The 15,763-nt window shown below is 36.5% G+C and overlaps 24 non-coding genes across 24 annotated transcripts; all 24 read right to left on the bottom strand.

The window, feature by feature from the left end:
* Positions 1-166: 166 nt before the first annotated feature.
* TRNAD-GUC (transfer RNA aspartic acid (anticodon GUC)) lies at positions 167-238 on the bottom strand. Its single transcript has one exon. It is a non-coding gene; the product is annotated as a tRNA-Asp (tRNA).
* A 592-nt stretch (positions 239-830) lies between these two features.
* TRNAD-GUC (transfer RNA aspartic acid (anticodon GUC)) lies at positions 831-902 on the bottom strand. Its single transcript has one exon. It is a non-coding gene; the product is annotated as a tRNA-Asp (tRNA).
* Positions 903-1,520: 618 nt separating this feature from the next.
* Positions 1,521-1,592, bottom strand: TRNAD-GUC (transfer RNA aspartic acid (anticodon GUC)). The gene has a single exon. It is a non-coding gene; the product is annotated as a tRNA-Asp (tRNA).
* Positions 1,593-2,188: 596 nt separating this feature from the next.
* TRNAD-GUC (transfer RNA aspartic acid (anticodon GUC)) lies at positions 2,189-2,260 on the bottom strand. Its single transcript has one exon. It is a non-coding gene; the product is annotated as a tRNA-Asp (tRNA).
* A 594-nt stretch (positions 2,261-2,854) lies between these two features.
* TRNAD-GUC (transfer RNA aspartic acid (anticodon GUC)) lies at positions 2,855-2,926 on the bottom strand. The gene has a single exon. It is a non-coding gene; the product is annotated as a tRNA-Asp (tRNA).
* Positions 2,927-3,518: 592 nt separating this feature from the next.
* Positions 3,519-3,590, bottom strand: TRNAD-GUC (transfer RNA aspartic acid (anticodon GUC)). Its single transcript has one exon. It is a non-coding gene; the product is annotated as a tRNA-Asp (tRNA).
* A 624-nt stretch (positions 3,591-4,214) lies between these two features.
* Positions 4,215-4,286, bottom strand: TRNAD-GUC (transfer RNA aspartic acid (anticodon GUC)). Its single transcript has one exon. It is a non-coding gene; the product is annotated as a tRNA-Asp (tRNA).
* Positions 4,287-4,882: 596 nt separating this feature from the next.
* On the bottom strand, positions 4,883-4,954 carry TRNAD-GUC (transfer RNA aspartic acid (anticodon GUC)). The gene has a single exon. It is a non-coding gene; the product is annotated as a tRNA-Asp (tRNA).
* A 594-nt stretch (positions 4,955-5,548) lies between these two features.
* On the bottom strand, positions 5,549-5,620 carry TRNAD-GUC (transfer RNA aspartic acid (anticodon GUC)). The gene has a single exon. It is a non-coding gene; the product is annotated as a tRNA-Asp (tRNA).
* A 592-nt stretch (positions 5,621-6,212) lies between these two features.
* On the bottom strand, positions 6,213-6,284 carry TRNAD-GUC (transfer RNA aspartic acid (anticodon GUC)). Its single transcript has one exon. It is a non-coding gene; the product is annotated as a tRNA-Asp (tRNA).
* A 620-nt stretch (positions 6,285-6,904) lies between these two features.
* TRNAD-GUC (transfer RNA aspartic acid (anticodon GUC)) lies at positions 6,905-6,976 on the bottom strand. Its single transcript has one exon. It is a non-coding gene; the product is annotated as a tRNA-Asp (tRNA).
* A 596-nt stretch (positions 6,977-7,572) lies between these two features.
* TRNAD-GUC (transfer RNA aspartic acid (anticodon GUC)) lies at positions 7,573-7,644 on the bottom strand. Its single transcript has one exon. It is a non-coding gene; the product is annotated as a tRNA-Asp (tRNA).
* Positions 7,645-8,238: 594 nt separating this feature from the next.
* Positions 8,239-8,310, bottom strand: TRNAD-GUC (transfer RNA aspartic acid (anticodon GUC)). The gene has a single exon. It is a non-coding gene; the product is annotated as a tRNA-Asp (tRNA).
* A 592-nt stretch (positions 8,311-8,902) lies between these two features.
* Positions 8,903-8,974, bottom strand: TRNAD-GUC (transfer RNA aspartic acid (anticodon GUC)). The gene has a single exon. It is a non-coding gene; the product is annotated as a tRNA-Asp (tRNA).
* Positions 8,975-9,598: 624 nt separating this feature from the next.
* TRNAD-GUC (transfer RNA aspartic acid (anticodon GUC)) lies at positions 9,599-9,670 on the bottom strand. The gene has a single exon. It is a non-coding gene; the product is annotated as a tRNA-Asp (tRNA).
* A 596-nt stretch (positions 9,671-10,266) lies between these two features.
* On the bottom strand, positions 10,267-10,338 carry TRNAD-GUC (transfer RNA aspartic acid (anticodon GUC)). The gene has a single exon. It is a non-coding gene; the product is annotated as a tRNA-Asp (tRNA).
* Positions 10,339-10,932: 594 nt separating this feature from the next.
* Positions 10,933-11,004, bottom strand: TRNAD-GUC (transfer RNA aspartic acid (anticodon GUC)). The gene has a single exon. It is a non-coding gene; the product is annotated as a tRNA-Asp (tRNA).
* Positions 11,005-11,598: 594 nt separating this feature from the next.
* TRNAD-GUC (transfer RNA aspartic acid (anticodon GUC)) lies at positions 11,599-11,670 on the bottom strand. The gene has a single exon. It is a non-coding gene; the product is annotated as a tRNA-Asp (tRNA).
* A 618-nt stretch (positions 11,671-12,288) lies between these two features.
* Positions 12,289-12,360, bottom strand: TRNAD-GUC (transfer RNA aspartic acid (anticodon GUC)). The gene has a single exon. It is a non-coding gene; the product is annotated as a tRNA-Asp (tRNA).
* A 596-nt stretch (positions 12,361-12,956) lies between these two features.
* Positions 12,957-13,028, bottom strand: TRNAD-GUC (transfer RNA aspartic acid (anticodon GUC)). Its single transcript has one exon. It is a non-coding gene; the product is annotated as a tRNA-Asp (tRNA).
* Positions 13,029-13,622: 594 nt separating this feature from the next.
* TRNAD-GUC (transfer RNA aspartic acid (anticodon GUC)) lies at positions 13,623-13,694 on the bottom strand. The gene has a single exon. It is a non-coding gene; the product is annotated as a tRNA-Asp (tRNA).
* A 592-nt stretch (positions 13,695-14,286) lies between these two features.
* Positions 14,287-14,358, bottom strand: TRNAD-GUC (transfer RNA aspartic acid (anticodon GUC)). The gene has a single exon. It is a non-coding gene; the product is annotated as a tRNA-Asp (tRNA).
* A 618-nt stretch (positions 14,359-14,976) lies between these two features.
* Positions 14,977-15,048, bottom strand: TRNAD-GUC (transfer RNA aspartic acid (anticodon GUC)). The gene has a single exon. It is a non-coding gene; the product is annotated as a tRNA-Asp (tRNA).
* Positions 15,049-15,644: 596 nt separating this feature from the next.
* TRNAD-GUC (transfer RNA aspartic acid (anticodon GUC)) lies at positions 15,645-15,716 on the bottom strand. Its single transcript has one exon. It is a non-coding gene; the product is annotated as a tRNA-Asp (tRNA).
* Between the last annotated feature and the right edge of the window lie 47 nt (positions 15,717-15,763).

Below are 15,763 nucleotides of genomic sequence, written 5' to 3' on the forward strand. Positions count from 1 at the left end.
TTTAGAGAGCATCTTCTGAGTTTCGGTTAACACATCAGTAAGCATTTTGGCTATCACTAAAGTCAACACTGGTCTCAATCGTGATAAGCAGGTGTAATGACAACTATATTTTACTTCATGAGTAAGTGCATCTTTTTCATTAAGTTGGGCAACTTAAAAGAATCATCTCCCCGTCAGGGAATTGAACCCCGGTCTCCCGCGTGACAGGCGGGGATACTGACCACTATACTAACGAGGACTTAATGGCAGTAGTTTAACAGTCCTCACCTCTTTGAGGATAGGGAATGCCCATGACAAATTCAGCTAACTGGAATAGGCAGCTCTACTGCTTTTGCTTAGGGAAATTCATCTTTTTTCATAAACAGGGAGAACACAGAATGATCTTCCAAAAACAATCAGTTTTATCAAGAAAGTTTTTTAATTAAATTAATCTATCTATATTTATATCTGTATATATATATATATATATAATCAGCTCACTTTACCATTAGCAGCTTATAGCTATTAGCCACCAGGGGTCAGTACTAACCAAAAACACCGATTTGTCTTCTATCCCTGTCCCACAGAGTTTATAAGCAGCCCATGTTTTACCACTGTTTCATGTCATTTTCCAAGTATTTTAGAGATAAATTGTTTTTGAAAGAACAGTAAGTTGAGATTGAAATTGAGAGAGCATCTTCTGAGTTTCGGTTAACACATGAGTAAGCATTTTGGCTATCACTAAAGTCAACACTGGTCTCAATCGTGATAAGCAGGTGTAATGACAACTATATTTTACTTCATGAGTAAGTGCATCTTTTTCATTAAGTTGGGCAACTTAAAAGAATCATCTCCCCGTCGGGAAATTGAACCCCGGTCTCCCGCGTGACAGGCGGGGATACTGACCACTATACTAACGAGGACTTAATGGCAGTAGTTTAACAGTCCTCACCTCTTTGAGGATAGGGAATGCCCATGAGCAATTCTGCTAATTGGAATAGGCAGCTCTACTGCTTTTGCTTAGGGAAATTCATCTTTTTTCATAAACAGGGAGAACACAGAATGATCTTCCAAAAACAATCAGTTTTATCAAGAAAGTTTTTTAATTAAATTAATCTATCTATATTTATATCTGTATATATATATATATATATATATATATATATATTTATATATATTTAATCAGCTCACTTTACCATTAGCAGCTTATAGCTATTAGCCACCAGGGGTCAGTACTAACCAAAAACACCGATTTGTCTTCTATCCCTGTCCCACAGAGTTTATAAGCAGCCCATGATTTACCACTGTTTCATGTCATTTTCCAAGTATTTTAGAGATAAATTGTTTTTGAAAGAACAGTAAGTTGAGATTGAAATTTAGAGAGCATCTTCTGAGTTTCAGTTAACACATCAGTAAGCATTTTGGCTATCACTAAAGTCAACGCTGGTCTCAATCGTGATAAGCAGGTATAATGACAACTATATTTTACTTCATGAGTAAGTGCATCTTTTTCATTAAGTTGGGCAACTTAAAGGTATCATCTCCCCGTCGGGGAATTGAACCCCGGTCTCCCGCGTGACAGGCGGGGATACTGACCACTATACTAACGAGGACTTAATGGCAGTAGTTTAACAGTCCTCACCTCTTTGAGGATAGGGAATGCCCATGACAAATTCAGCTAACTGGAATAGGCAGCTCTACTGCTTTTGCTTAGGGAAATTCATCTTTTTTCATAAACAGGGAGAACACAGAATGATCTTCCAAAAACAATCAGTTTTATCAAGAAAGTTTTTTAATTAAATTAATCTATCTATATTTATGTCTGTATATATATATATATATATATATAATCAGCTCACTTTACCATTAGCAGCTTATAGCTATTAGCCACCAGGGGTCAGTACTAACCAAAAACACCGATTTGTCTTCTATCCCTGTCCCACAGAGTTTATAAGCAGCCCATGATTTACCACTGTTTCATGTCATTTTCCAAGTATTTTAGAGATAAATTGTTTTTGAAAGAACAGTAAGTTGAGATTGAAATTTAGAGAGCATCTTCTGAGTTTCGGTTAACACATCAGTAAGCATTTTGGCTATCACTAAAGTCAACGCTGGTCTCAATCGTGATAAGCAGGTGTAATGACAACTATATTTTACTTCATGAGTAAGTGCATCTTTTTCATTAAGTTGGGCAACTTAAAAGTATCATCTCCCCGTCGGGGAATTGAACCCCGGTCTCCCGCGTGACAGGCGGGGATACTGACCACTATACTAACGAGGACTTAATGGCAGTAGTTTAACAGTCCTCACCTCTTTGAGGATAGGGAATGCCCATGACAAATTCAGCTAAATGGAATAGGCAGCTCTACTGCTTTTGCTTAGGGAAATTCATCTTTTTTCATAAACAGGGAGAACACAGAATGATCTTCCAAAAACAATCAGTTTTATCAAGAAAGTTTTTTAATTAAATTAATCTATCTATATTTATATCTGTATATATATATATATATATATAATCAGCTCACTTTACCATTAGCAGCTTATAGCTATTAGCCACCAGGGGTCAGTACTAACCAAAAACACCGATTTGTCTTCTATCCCTGTCCCACAGAGTTTATAAGCAGCCCATGATTTACCACTGTTTCATGTCATTTTCCAAGTATTTTAGAGATAAATTGTTTTTGAAAGAACAGTAAGTTGAGATTGAAATTTAGAGAGCATCTTCTGAGTTTCGGTTAACACATCAGTAAGCATTTTGGCTATCACTAAAGTCAACACTGGTCTCAATCGTGATAAGCAGGTGTAATGACAACTATATTTTACTTCATGAGTAAGTGCATCTTTTTCATTAAGTTGGGCAACTTAAAAGAATCATCTCCCCGTCAGGGAATTGAACCCCGGTCTCCCGCGTGACAGGCGGGGATACTGACCACTATACTAACGAGGACTTAATGGCAGTAGTTTAACAGTCCTCACCTCTTTGAGGATAGGGAATGCCCATGACAAATTCAGCTAACTGGAATAGGCAGCTCTACTGCTTTTGCTTAGGGAAATTCATCTTTTTTCATAAACAGGGAGAACACAGAATGATCTTCCAAAAACAATCAGTTTTATCAAGAAAGTTTTTTAATTAAATTAATCTATCTATATTTATATCTGTATATATATATATATATATAATCAGCTCACTTTACCATTAGCAGCTTATAGCTATTAGCCACCAGGGGTCAGTACTAACCAAAAACACCGATTTGTCTTCTATCCCTGTCCCACAGAGTTTATAAGCAGCCCATGTTTTACCACTGTTTCATGTCATTTTCCAAGTATTTTAGAGATAAATTGTTTTTGAAAGAACAGTAAGTTGAGATTGAAATTGAGAGAGCATCTTCTGAGTTTCGGTTAACACATGAGTAAGCATTTTGGCTATCACTAAAGTCAACACTGGTCTCAATCGTGATAAGCAGGTGTAATGACAACTATATTTTACTTCATGAGTAAGTGCATCTTTTTCATTAAGTTGGGCAACTTAAAAGAATCATCTCCCCGTCGGGAAATTGAACCCCGGTCTCCCGCGTGACAGGCGGGGATACTGACCACTATACTAACGAGGACTTAATGGCAGTAGTTTAACAGTCCTCACCTCTTTGAGGATAGGGAATGCCCATGAGCAATTCTGCTAATTGGAATAGGCAGCTCTACTGCTTTTGCTTAGGGAAATTCATCTTTTTTCATAAACAGGGAGAACACAGAATGATCTTCCAAAAACAATCAGTTTTATCAAGAAAGTTTTTTAATTAAATTAATCTATCTATATTTATATCTGTATATATATATATATATATATATATATATATATATATATTTATATATATTTAATCAGCTCACTTTACCATTAGCAGCTTATAGCTATTAGCCACCAGGGGTCAGTACTAACCAAAAACACCGATTTGTCTTCTATCCCTGTCCCACAGAGTTTATAAGCAGCCCATGATTTACCACTGTTTCATGTCATTTTCCAAGTATTTTAGAGATAAATTGTTTTTGAAAGAACAGTAAGTTGAGATTGAAATTTAGAGAGCATCTTCTGAGTTTCAGTTAACACATCAGTAAGCATTTTGGCTATCACTAAAGTCAACGCTGGTCTCAATCGTGATAAGCAGGTATAATGACAACTATATTTTACTTCATGAGTAAGTGCATCTTTTTCATTAAGTTGGGCAACTTAAAGGTATCATCTCCCCGTCGGGGAATTGAACCCCGGTCTCCCGCGTGACAGGCGGGGATACTGACCACTATACTAACGAGGACTTAATGGCAGTAGTTTAACAGTCCTCACCTCTTTGAGGATAGGGAATGCCCATGACAAATTCAGCTAACTGGAATAGGCAGCTCTACTGCTTTTGCTTAGGGAAATTCATCTTTTTTCATAAACAGGGAGAACACAGAATGATCTTCCAAAAACAATCAGTTTTATCAAGAAAGTTTTTTAATTAAATTAATCTATCTATATTTATGTCTGTATATATATATATATATATATATAATCAGCTCACTTTACCATTAGCAGCTTATAGCTATTAGCCACCAGGGGTCAGTACTAACCAAAAACACCGATTTGTCTTCTATCCCTCTCCCACAGAGTTTATAAGCAGCCCATGATTTACCACTGTTTCATGTCATTTTCCAAGTATTTTAGAGATAAATTGTTTTTGAAAGAACAGTAAGTTGAGATTGAAATTTAGAGAGCATCTTCTGAGTTTCGGTTAACACATCAGTAAGCATTTTGGCTATCACTAAAGTCAACGCTGGTCTCAATCGTGATAAGCAGGTGTAATGACAACTATATTTTACTTCATGAGTAAGTGCATCTTTTTCATTAAGTTGGGCAACTTAAAAGTATCATCTCCCCGTCGGGGAATTGAACCCCGGTCTCCCGCGTGACAGGCGGGGATACTGACCACTATACTAACGAGGACTTAATGGCAGTAGTTTAACAGTCCTCACCTCTTTGAGGATAGGGAATGCCCATGACAAATTCAGCTAAATGGAATAGGCAGCTCTACTGCTTTTGCTTAGGGAAATTCATCTTTTTTCATAAACAGGGAGAACACAGAATGATCTTCCAAAAACAATCAGTTTTATCAAGAAAGTTTTTTAATTAAATTAATCTATCTATATTTATATCTGTATATATATATATATATATATAATCAGCTCACTTTACCATTAGCAGCTTATAGCTATTAGCCACCAGGGGTCAGTACTAACCAAAAACACCGATTTGTCTTCTATCCCTGTCCCACAGAGTTTATAAGCAGCCCATGATTTACCACTGTTTCATGTCATTTTCCAAGTATTTTAGAGATAAATTGTTTTTGAAAGAACAGTAAGTTGAGATTGAAATTTAGAGAGCATCTTCTGAGTTTCGGTTAACACATCAGTAAGCATTTTGGCTATCACTAAAGTCAACACTGGTCTCAATCGTGATAAGCAGGTGTAATGACAACTATATTTTACTTCATGAGTAAGTGCATCTTTTTCATTAAGTTGGGCAACTTAAAAGAATCATCTCCCCGTCAGGGAATTGAACCCCGGTCTCCCGCGTGACAGGCGGGGATACTGACCACTATACTAACGAGGACTTAATGGCAGTAGTTTAACAGTCCTCACCTCTTTGAGGATAGGGAATGCCCATGACAAATTCAGCTAACTGGAATAGGCAGCTCTACTGCTTTTGCTTAGGGAAATTCATCTTTTTTCATAAACAGGGAGAACACAGAATGATCTTCCAAAAACAATCAGTTTTATCAAGAAAGTTTTTTAATTAAATTAATCTATCTATATTTATATCTGTATATATATATATATATATAATCAGCTCACTTTACCATTAGCAGCTTATAGCTATTAGCCACCAGGGGTCAGTACTAACCAAAAACACCGATTTGTCTTCTATCCCTGTCCCACAGAGTTTATAAGCAGCCCATGTTTTACCACTGTTTCATGTCATTTTCCAAGTATTTTAGAGATAAATTGTTTTTGAAAGAACAGTAAGTTGAGATTGAAATTGAGAGAGCATCTTCTGAGTTTCGGTTAACACATGAGTAAGCATTTTGGCTATCACTAAAGTCAACACTGGTCTCAATCGTGATAAGCAGGTGTAATGACAACTATATTTTACTTCATGAGTAAGTGCATCTTTTTCATTAAGTTGGGCAACTTAAAAGAATCATCTCCCCGTCGGGAAATTGAACCCCGGTCTCCCGCGTGACAGGCGGGGATACTGACCACTATACTAACGAGGACTTAATGGCAGTAGTTTAACAGTCCTCACCTCTTTGAGGATAGGGAATGCCCATGAGCAATTCTGCTAATTGGAATAGGCAGCTCTACTGCTTTTGCTTAGGGAAATTCATCTTTTTTCATAAACAGGGAGAACACAGAATGATCTTCCAAAAACAATCAGTTTTATCAAGAAAGTTTTTTAATTAAATTAATCTATCTATATTTATATCTGTATATATATATATATATATATATATATATATATATTTATATATATTTAATCAGCTCACTTTACCATTAGCAGCTTATAGCTATTAGCCACCAGGGGTCAGTACTAACCAAAAACACCGATTTGTCTTCTATCCCTGTCCCACAGAGTTTATAAGCAGCCCATGATTTACCACTGTTTCATGTCATTTTCCAAGTATTTTAGAGATAAATTGTTTTTGAAAGAACAGTAAGTTGAGATTGAAATTTAGAGAGCATCTTCTGAGTTTCAGTTAACACATCAGTAAGCATTTTGGCTATCACTAAAGTCAACGCTGGTCTCAATCGTGATAAGCAGGTATAATGACAACTATATTTTACTTCATGAGTAAGTGCATCTTTTTCATTAAGTTGGGCAACTTAAAGGTATCATCTCCCCGTCGGGGAATTGAACCCCGGTCTCCCGCGTGACAGGCGGGGATACTGACCACTATACTAACGAGGACTTAATGGCAGTAGTTTAACAGTCCTCACCTCTTTGAGGATAGGGAATGCCCATGACAAATTCAGCTAACTGGAATAGGCAGCTCTACTGCTTTTGCTTAGGGAAATTCATCTTTTTTCATAAACAGGGAGAACACAGAATGATCTTCCAAAAACAATCAGTTTTATCAAGAAAGTTTTTTAATTAAATTAATCTATCTATATTTATGTCTGTATATATATATATATATATATATAATCAGCTCACTTTACCATTAGCAGCTTATAGCTATTAGCCACCAGGGGTCAGTACTAACCAAAAACACCGATTTGTCTTCTATCCCTGTCCCACAGAGTTTATAAGCAGCCCATGATTTACCACTGTTTCATGTCATTTTCCAAGTATTTTAGAGATAAATTGTTTTTGAAAGAACAGTAAGTTGAGATTGAAATTTAGAGAGCATCTTCTGAGTTTCGGTTAACACATCAGTAAGCATTTTGGCTATCACTAAAGTCAACGCTGGTCTCAATCGTGATAAGCAGGTGTAATGACAACTATATTTTACTTCATGAGTAAGTGCATCTTTTTCATTAAGTTGGGCAACTTAAAAGTATCATCTCCCCGTCGGGGAATTGAACCCCGGTCTCCCGCGTGACAGGCGGGGATACTGACCACTATACTAACGAGGACTTAATGGCAGTAGTTTAACAGTCCTCACCTCTTTGAGGATAGGGAATGCCCATGACAAATTCAGCTAAATGGAATAGGCAGCTCTACTGCTTTTGCTTAGGGAAATTCATCTTTTTTCATAAACAGGGAGAACACAGAATGATCTTCCAAAAACAATCAGTTTTATCAAGAAAGTTTTTTAATTAAATTAATCTATCTATATTTATATCTGTATATATATATATATATATATAATCAGCTCACTTTACCATTAGCAGCTTATAGCTATTAGCCACCAGGGGTCAGTACTAACCAAAAACACCGATTTGTCTTCTATCCCTGTCCCACAGAGTTTATAAGCAGCCCATGATTTACCACTGTTTCATGTCATTTTCCAAGTATTTTAGAGATAAATTGTTTTTGAAAGAACAGTAAGTTGAGATTGAAATTTAGAGAGCATCTTCTGAGTTTCGGTTAACACATCAGTAAGCATTTTGGCTATCACTAAAGTCAACACTGGTCTCAATCGTGATAAGCAGGTGTAATGACAACTATATTTTACTTCATGAGTAAGTGCATCTTTTTCATTAAGTTGGGCAACTTAAAAGAATCATCTCCCCGTCAGGGAATTGAACCCCGGTCTCCCGCGTGACAGGCGGGGATACTGACCACTATACTAACGAGGACTTAATGGCAGTAGTTTAACAGTCCTCACCTCTTTGAGGATAGGGAATGCCCATGACAAATTCAGCTAACTGGAATAGGCAGCTCTACTGCTTTTGCTTAGGGAAATTCATCTTTTTTCATAAACAGGGAGAACACAGAATGATCTTCCAAAAACAATCAGTTTTATCAAGAAAGTTTTTTAATTAAATTAATCTATCTATATTTATATCTGTATATATATATATATATATAATCAGCTCACTTTACCATTAGCAGCTTATAGCTATTAGCCACCAGGGGTCAGTACTAACCAAAAACACCGATTTGTCTTCTATCCCTGTCCCACAGAGTTTATAAGCAGCCCATGTTTTACCACTGTTTCATGTCATTTTCCAAGTATTTTAGAGATAAATTGTTTTTGAAAGAACAGTAAGTTGAGATTGAAATTGAGAGAGCATCTTCTGAGTTTCGGTTAACACATGAGTAAGCATTTTGGCTATCACTAAAGTCAACACTGGTCTCAATCGTGATAAGCAGGTGTAATGACAACTATATTTTACTTCATGAGTAAGTGCATCTTTTTCATTAAGTTGGGCAACTTAAAAGAATCATCTCCCCGTCGGGAAATTGAACCCCGGTCTCCCGCGTGACAGGCGGGGATACTGACCACTATACTAACGAGGACTTAATGGCAGTAGTTTAACAGTCCTCACCTCTTTGAGGATAGGGAATGCCCATGAGCAATTCTGCTAATTGGAATAGGCAGCTCTACTGCTTTTGCTTAGGGAAATTCATCTTTTTTCATAAACAGGGAGAACACAGAATGATCTTCCAAAAACAATCAGTTTTATCAAGAAAGTTTTTTAATTAAATTAATCTATCTATATTTATATCTGTATATATATATATATATATATATATATATATATATATATTTATATATATTTAATCAGCTCACTTTACCATTAGCAGCTTATAGCTATTAGCCACCAGGGGTCAGTACTAACCAAAAACACCGATTTGTCTTCTATCCCTGTCCCACAGAGTTTATAAGCAGCCCATGATTTACCACTGTTTCATGTCATTTTCCAAGTATTTTAGAGATAAATTGTTTTTGAAAGAACAGTAAGTTGAGATTGAAATTTAGAGAGCATCTTCTGAGTTTCAGTTAACACATCAGTAAGCATTTTGGCTATCACTAAAGTCAACGCTGGTCTCAATCGTGATAAGCAGGTATAATGACAACTATATTTTACTTCATGAGTAAGTGCATCTTTTTCATTAAGTTGGGCAACTTAAAGGTATCATCTCCCCGTCGGGGAATTGAACCCCGGTCTCCCGCGTGACAGGCGGGGATACTGACCACTATACTAACGAGGACTTAATGGCAGTAGTTTAACAGTCCTCACCTCTTTGAGGATAGGGAATGCCCATGACAAATTCAGCTAACTGGAATAGGCAGCTCTACTGCTTTTGCTTAGGGAAATTCATCTTTTTTCATAAACAGGGAGAACACAGAATGATCTTCCAAAAACAATCAGTTTTATCAAGAAAGTTTTTTAATTAAATTAATCTATCTATATTTATGTCTGTATATATATATATATATATATATAATCAGCTCACTTTACCATTAGCAGCTTATAGCTATTAGCCACCAGGGGTCAGTACTAACCAAAAACACCGATTTGTCTTCTATCCCTGTCCCACAGAGTTTATAAGCAGCCCATGATTTACCACTGTTTCATGTCATTTTCCAAGTATTTTAGAGATAAATTGTTTTTGAAAGAACAGTAAGTTGAGATTGAAATTTAGAGAGCATCTTCTGAGTTTCGGTTAACACATCAGTAAGCATTTTGGCTATCACTAAAGTCAACGCTGGTCTCAATCGTGATAAGCAGGTGTAATGACAACTATATTTTACTTCATGAGTAAGTGCATCTTTTTCATTAAGTTGGGCAACTTAAAAGTATCATCTCCCCGTCGGGGAATTGAACCCCGGTCTCCCGCGTGACAGGCGGGGATACTGACCACTATACTAACGAGGACTTAATGGCAGTAGTTTAACAGTCCTCACCTCTTTGAGGATAGGGAATGCCCATGACAAATTCAGCTAAATGGAATAGGCAGCTCTACTGCTTTTGCTTAGGGAAATTCATCTTTTTTCATAAACAGGGAGAACACAGAATGATCTTCCAAAAACAATCAGTTTTATCAAGAAAGTTTTTTAATTAAATTAATCTATCTATATTTATATCTGTATATATATATATATATATATAATCAGCTCACTTTACCATTAGCAGCTTATAGCTATTAGCCACCAGGGGTCAGTACTAACCAAAAACACCGATTTGTCTTCTATCCCTGTCCCACAGAGTTTATAAGCAGCCCATGATTTACCACTGTTTCATGTCATTTTCCAAGTATTTTAGAGATAAATTGTTTTTGAAAGAACAGTAAGTTGAGATTGAAATTTAGAGAGCATCTTCTGAGTTTCGGTTAACACATCAGTAAGCATTTTGGCTATCACTAAAGTCAACACTGGTCTCAATCGTGATAAGCAGGTGTAATGACAACTATATTTTACTTCATGAGTAAGTGCATCTTTTTCATTAAGTTGGGCAACTTAAAAGAATCATCTCCCCGTCAGGGAATTGAACCCCGGTCTCCCGCGTGACAGGCGGGGATACTGACCACTATACTAACGAGGACTTAATGGCAGTAGTTTAACAGTCCTCACCTCTTTGAGGATAGGGAATGCCCATGACAAATTCAGCTAACTGGAATAGGCAGCTCTACTGCTTTTGCTTAGGGAAATTCATCTTTTTTCATAAACAGGGAGAACACAGAATGATCTTCCAAAAACAATCAGTTTTATCAAGAAAGTTTTTTAATTAAATTAATCTATCTATATTTATATCTGTATATATATATATATATATATAATCAGCTCACTTTACCATTAGCAGCTTATAGCTATTAGCCACCAGGGGTCAGTACTAACCAAAAACACCGATTTGTCTTCTATCCCTGTCCCACAGAGTTTATAAGCAGCCCATGTTTTACCACTGTTTCATGTCATTTTCCAAGTATTTTAGAGATAAATTGTTTTTGAAAGAACAGTAAGTTGAGATTGAAATTGAGAGAGCATCTTCTGAGTTTCGGTTAACACATGAGTAAGCATTTTGGCTATCACTAAAGTCAACACTGGTCTCAATCGTGATAAGCAGGTGTAATGACAACTATATTTTACTTCATGAGTAAGTGCATCTTTTTCATTAAGTTGGGCAACTTAAAAGAATCATCTCCCCGTCGGGAAATTGAACCCCGGTCTCCCGCGTGACAGGCGGGGATACTGACCACTATACTAACGAGGACTTAATGGCAGTAGTTTAACAGTCCTCACCTCTTTGAGGATAGGGAATGCCCATGAGCAATTCTGCTAATTGGAATAGGCAGCTCTACTGCTTTTGCTTAGGGAAATTCATCTTTTTTCATAAACAGGGAGAACACAGAATGATCTTCCAAAAACAATCAGTTTTATCAAGAAAGTTTTTTAATTAAATTAATCTATCTATATTTATATCTGTATATATATATATATATATATATATATATATATTTATATATATTTAATCAGCTCACTTTACCATTAGCAGCTTATAGCTATTAGCCACCAGGGGTCAGTACTAACCAAAAACACCGATTTGTCTTCTATCCCTGTCCCACAGAGTTTATAAGCAGCCCATGATTTACCACTGTTTCATGTCATTTTCCAAGTATTTTAGAGATAAATTGTTTTTGAAAGAACAGTAAGTTGAGATTGAAATTTAGAGAGCATCTTCTGAGTTTCAGTTAACACATCAGTAAGCATTTTGGCTATCACTAAAGTCAACGCTGGTCTCAATCGTGATAAGCAGGTATAATGACAACTATATTTTACTTCATGAGTAAGTGCATCTTTTTCATTAAGTTGGGCAACTTAAAGGTATCATCTCCCCGTCGGGGAATTGAACCCCGGTCTCCCGCGTGACAGGCGGGGATACTGACCACTATACTAACGAGGACTTAATGGCAGTAGTTTAACAGTCCTCACCTCTTTGAGGATAGGGAATGCCCATGACAAATTCAGCTAACTGGAATAGGCAGCTCTACTGCTTTTGCTTAGGGAAATTCATCTTTTTTCATAAACAGGGAGAACACAGAATGATCTTCCAAAAACAATCAGTTTTATCAAGAAAGTTTTTTAATTAAATTAATCTATCTATATTTATGTCTGTATATATATATATATATATATATAATCAGCTCACTTTACCATTAGCAGCTTATAGCTATTAGCCACCAGGGGTCAGTACTAACCAAAAACACCGATTTGTCTTCTATCCCTCTCCCACAGAGTTTATAAGCAGCCCATGATTTACCACTGTTTCATGTCATTTTCCAAGTATTTTAGAGATAAATTGTTTTTGAAAGAACAGTAAGTTGAGATTGAAATTTAGAGAGCATCTTCTGAGTTTCGGTTAACACATCAGTAAGCATTTTGGCTATCACTAAAGTCAACGCTGGTCTCAATCGTGATAAGCAGGTGTAATGACAACTATATTTTACTTCATGAGTAAGTGCATCTTTTTCATTAAGTTGGGCAACTTAAAAGTATCATCTCCCCGTCGGGGAATTGAACCCCGGTCTCCCGCGTGACAGGCGGGGATACTGACCACTATACTAACGAGGACTTAATGGCAGTAGTTTAACAGTCCTCACCTCTTTGAGGATAGGGAATGCCCATGACAAATTCAGCTAAATGGAATAGGCAGCTCTACTGCTTTTGCTTAGGGAAATTCATCTTTTTTCATAAACAGGGAGAACACAGAATGATCTTCCAAAAACAATCAGTTTTATCAAGAAAGTTTTTTAATTAAATTAATCTATCTATATTTATATCTGTATATATATATATATATATATAATCAGCTCACTTTACCATTAGCAGCTTATAGCTATTAGCCACCAGGGGTCAGTACTAACCAAAAACACCGATTTGTCTTCTATCCCTGTCCCACAGAGTTTATAAGCAGCCCATGATTTACCACTGTTTCATGTCATTTTCCAAGTATTTTAGAGATAAATTGTTTTTGAAAGAACAGTAAGTTGAGATTGAAATTTAGAGAGCATCTTCTGAGTTTCGGTTAACACATCAGTAAGCATTTTGGCTATCACTAAAGTCAACACTGGTCTCAATCGTGATAAGCAGGTGTAATGACAACTATATTTTACTTCATGAGTAAGTGCATCTTTTTCATTAAGTTGGGCAACTTAAAAGAATCATCTCCCCGTCAGGGAATTGAACCCCGGTCTCCCGCGTGACAGGCGGGGATACTGACCACTATACTAACGAGGACTTAATGGCAGTAGTTTAACAGTCCTCACCTCTTTGAGGATAGGGAATGCCCATGACAAATTCAGCTAACTGGAATAGGCAGCTCTACTGCTTTTGCTTAGGGAAATTCATCTTTTTTCATAAACAGGGAGAACACAGAATGATCTTCCAAAAACAATCAGTTTTATCAAGAAAGTTTTTTAATTAAATTAATCTATCTATATTTATATCTGTATATATATATATATATATAATCAGCTCACTTTACCATTAGCAGCTTATAGCTATTAGCCACCAGGGGTCAGTACTAACCAAAAACACCGATTTGTCTTCTATCCCTGTCCCACAGAGTTTATAAGCAGCCCATGTTTTACCACTGTTTCATGTCATTTTCCAAGTATTTTAGAGATAAATTGTTTTTGAAAGAACAGTAAGTTGAGATTGAAATTGAGAGAGCATCTTCTGAGTTTCGGTTAACACATGAGTAAGCATTTTGGCTATCACTAAAGTCAACACTGGTCTCAATCGTGATAAGCAGGTGTAATGACAACTATATTTTACTTCATGAGTAAGTGCATCTTTTTCATTAAGTTGGGCAACTTAAAAGAATCATCTCCCCGTCGGGAAATTGAACCCCGGTCTCCCGCGTGACAGGCGGGGATACTGACCACTATACTAACGAGGACTTAATGGCAGTAGTTTAACAGTCCTCACCTCTTTGAGGATAGGGAATGCCCATGAGCAATTCTGCTAATTGGAATAGGCAGCTCTACTGCTTTTGCTTAGGGAAATTCATCTTTTTTCATAAACAGGGAGAACACAGAATGATCTTCCAAAAACAATCAGTTTTATCAAGAAAGTTTTTTAATTAAATTAATCTATCTATATTTATATCTGTATATATATATATATATATATATATATATATATTTATATATATTTAATCAGCTCACTTTACCATTAGCAGCTTATAGCTATTAGCCACCAGGGGTCAGTACTAACCAAAAACACCGATTTGTCTTCTATCCCTGTCCCACAGAGTTTATAAGCAGCCCATGATTTACCACTGTTTCATGTCATTTTCCAAGTATTTTAGAGATAAATTGTTTTTGAAAGAACAGTAAGTTGAGATTGAAATTTAGAGAGCATCTTCTGAGTTTCAGTTAACACATCAGTAAGCATTTTGGCTATCACTAAAGTCAACGCTGGTCTCAATCGTGATAAGCAGGTATAATGACAACTATATTTTACTTCATGAGTAAGTGCATCTTTTTCATTAAGTTGGGCAACTTAAAGGTATCATCTCCCCGTCGGGGAATTGAACCCCGGTCTCCCGCGTGACAGGCGGGGATACTGACCACTATACTAACGAGGACTTAATGGCAGTAGTTTAACAGTCCTCACCTCTTTGAGGATAGGGAATGCCCATGACAAATTCAGCTAACTGGAATAGGCAGCTCTACTGCTTTTGCTTAGGGAAATTCATCTTTTTTCATAAACAGGGAGAACACAGAATGATCTTCCAAAAACAATCAGTTTTATCAAGAAAGTTTTTTAATTAAATTAATCTATCTATATTTATGTCTGTATATATATATATATATATATATAATCAGCTCACTTTACCATTAGCAGCTTATAGCTATTAGCCACCAGGGGTCAGTACTAACCAAAAACACCGATTTGTCTTCTATCCCTGTCCCACAGAGTTTATAAGCAGCCCATGATTTACCACTGTTTCATGTCATTTTCCAAGTATTTTAGAGATAAATTGTTTTTGAAAGAACAGTAAGTTGAGATTGAAATTTAGAGAGCATCTTCTGAGTTTCGGTTAACACATCAGTAAGCATTTTGGCTATCACTAAAGTCAACGCTGGTCTCAATCGTGATAAGCAGGTGTAATGACAACTATATTTTACTTCATGAGTAAGTGCATCTTTTTCATTAAGTTGGGCAACTTAAAAGTATCATCTCCCCGTCGGGGAATTGAACCCCGGTCTCCCGCGTGACAGGCGGGGATACTGACCACTATACTAACGAGGACTTAATGGCAGTAGTTTAACAGTCCTCACCTCTTTGAGGATAGGGAA

Source organism: Pleurodeles waltl, unplaced genomic scaffold, assembly GCF_031143425.1.
Source record: "Pleurodeles waltl isolate 20211129_DDA unplaced genomic scaffold, aPleWal1.hap1.20221129 scaffold_387, whole genome shotgun sequence".
Classification (NCBI taxonomy): domain Eukaryota; kingdom Metazoa; phylum Chordata; class Amphibia; order Caudata; family Salamandridae; genus Pleurodeles; species Pleurodeles waltl.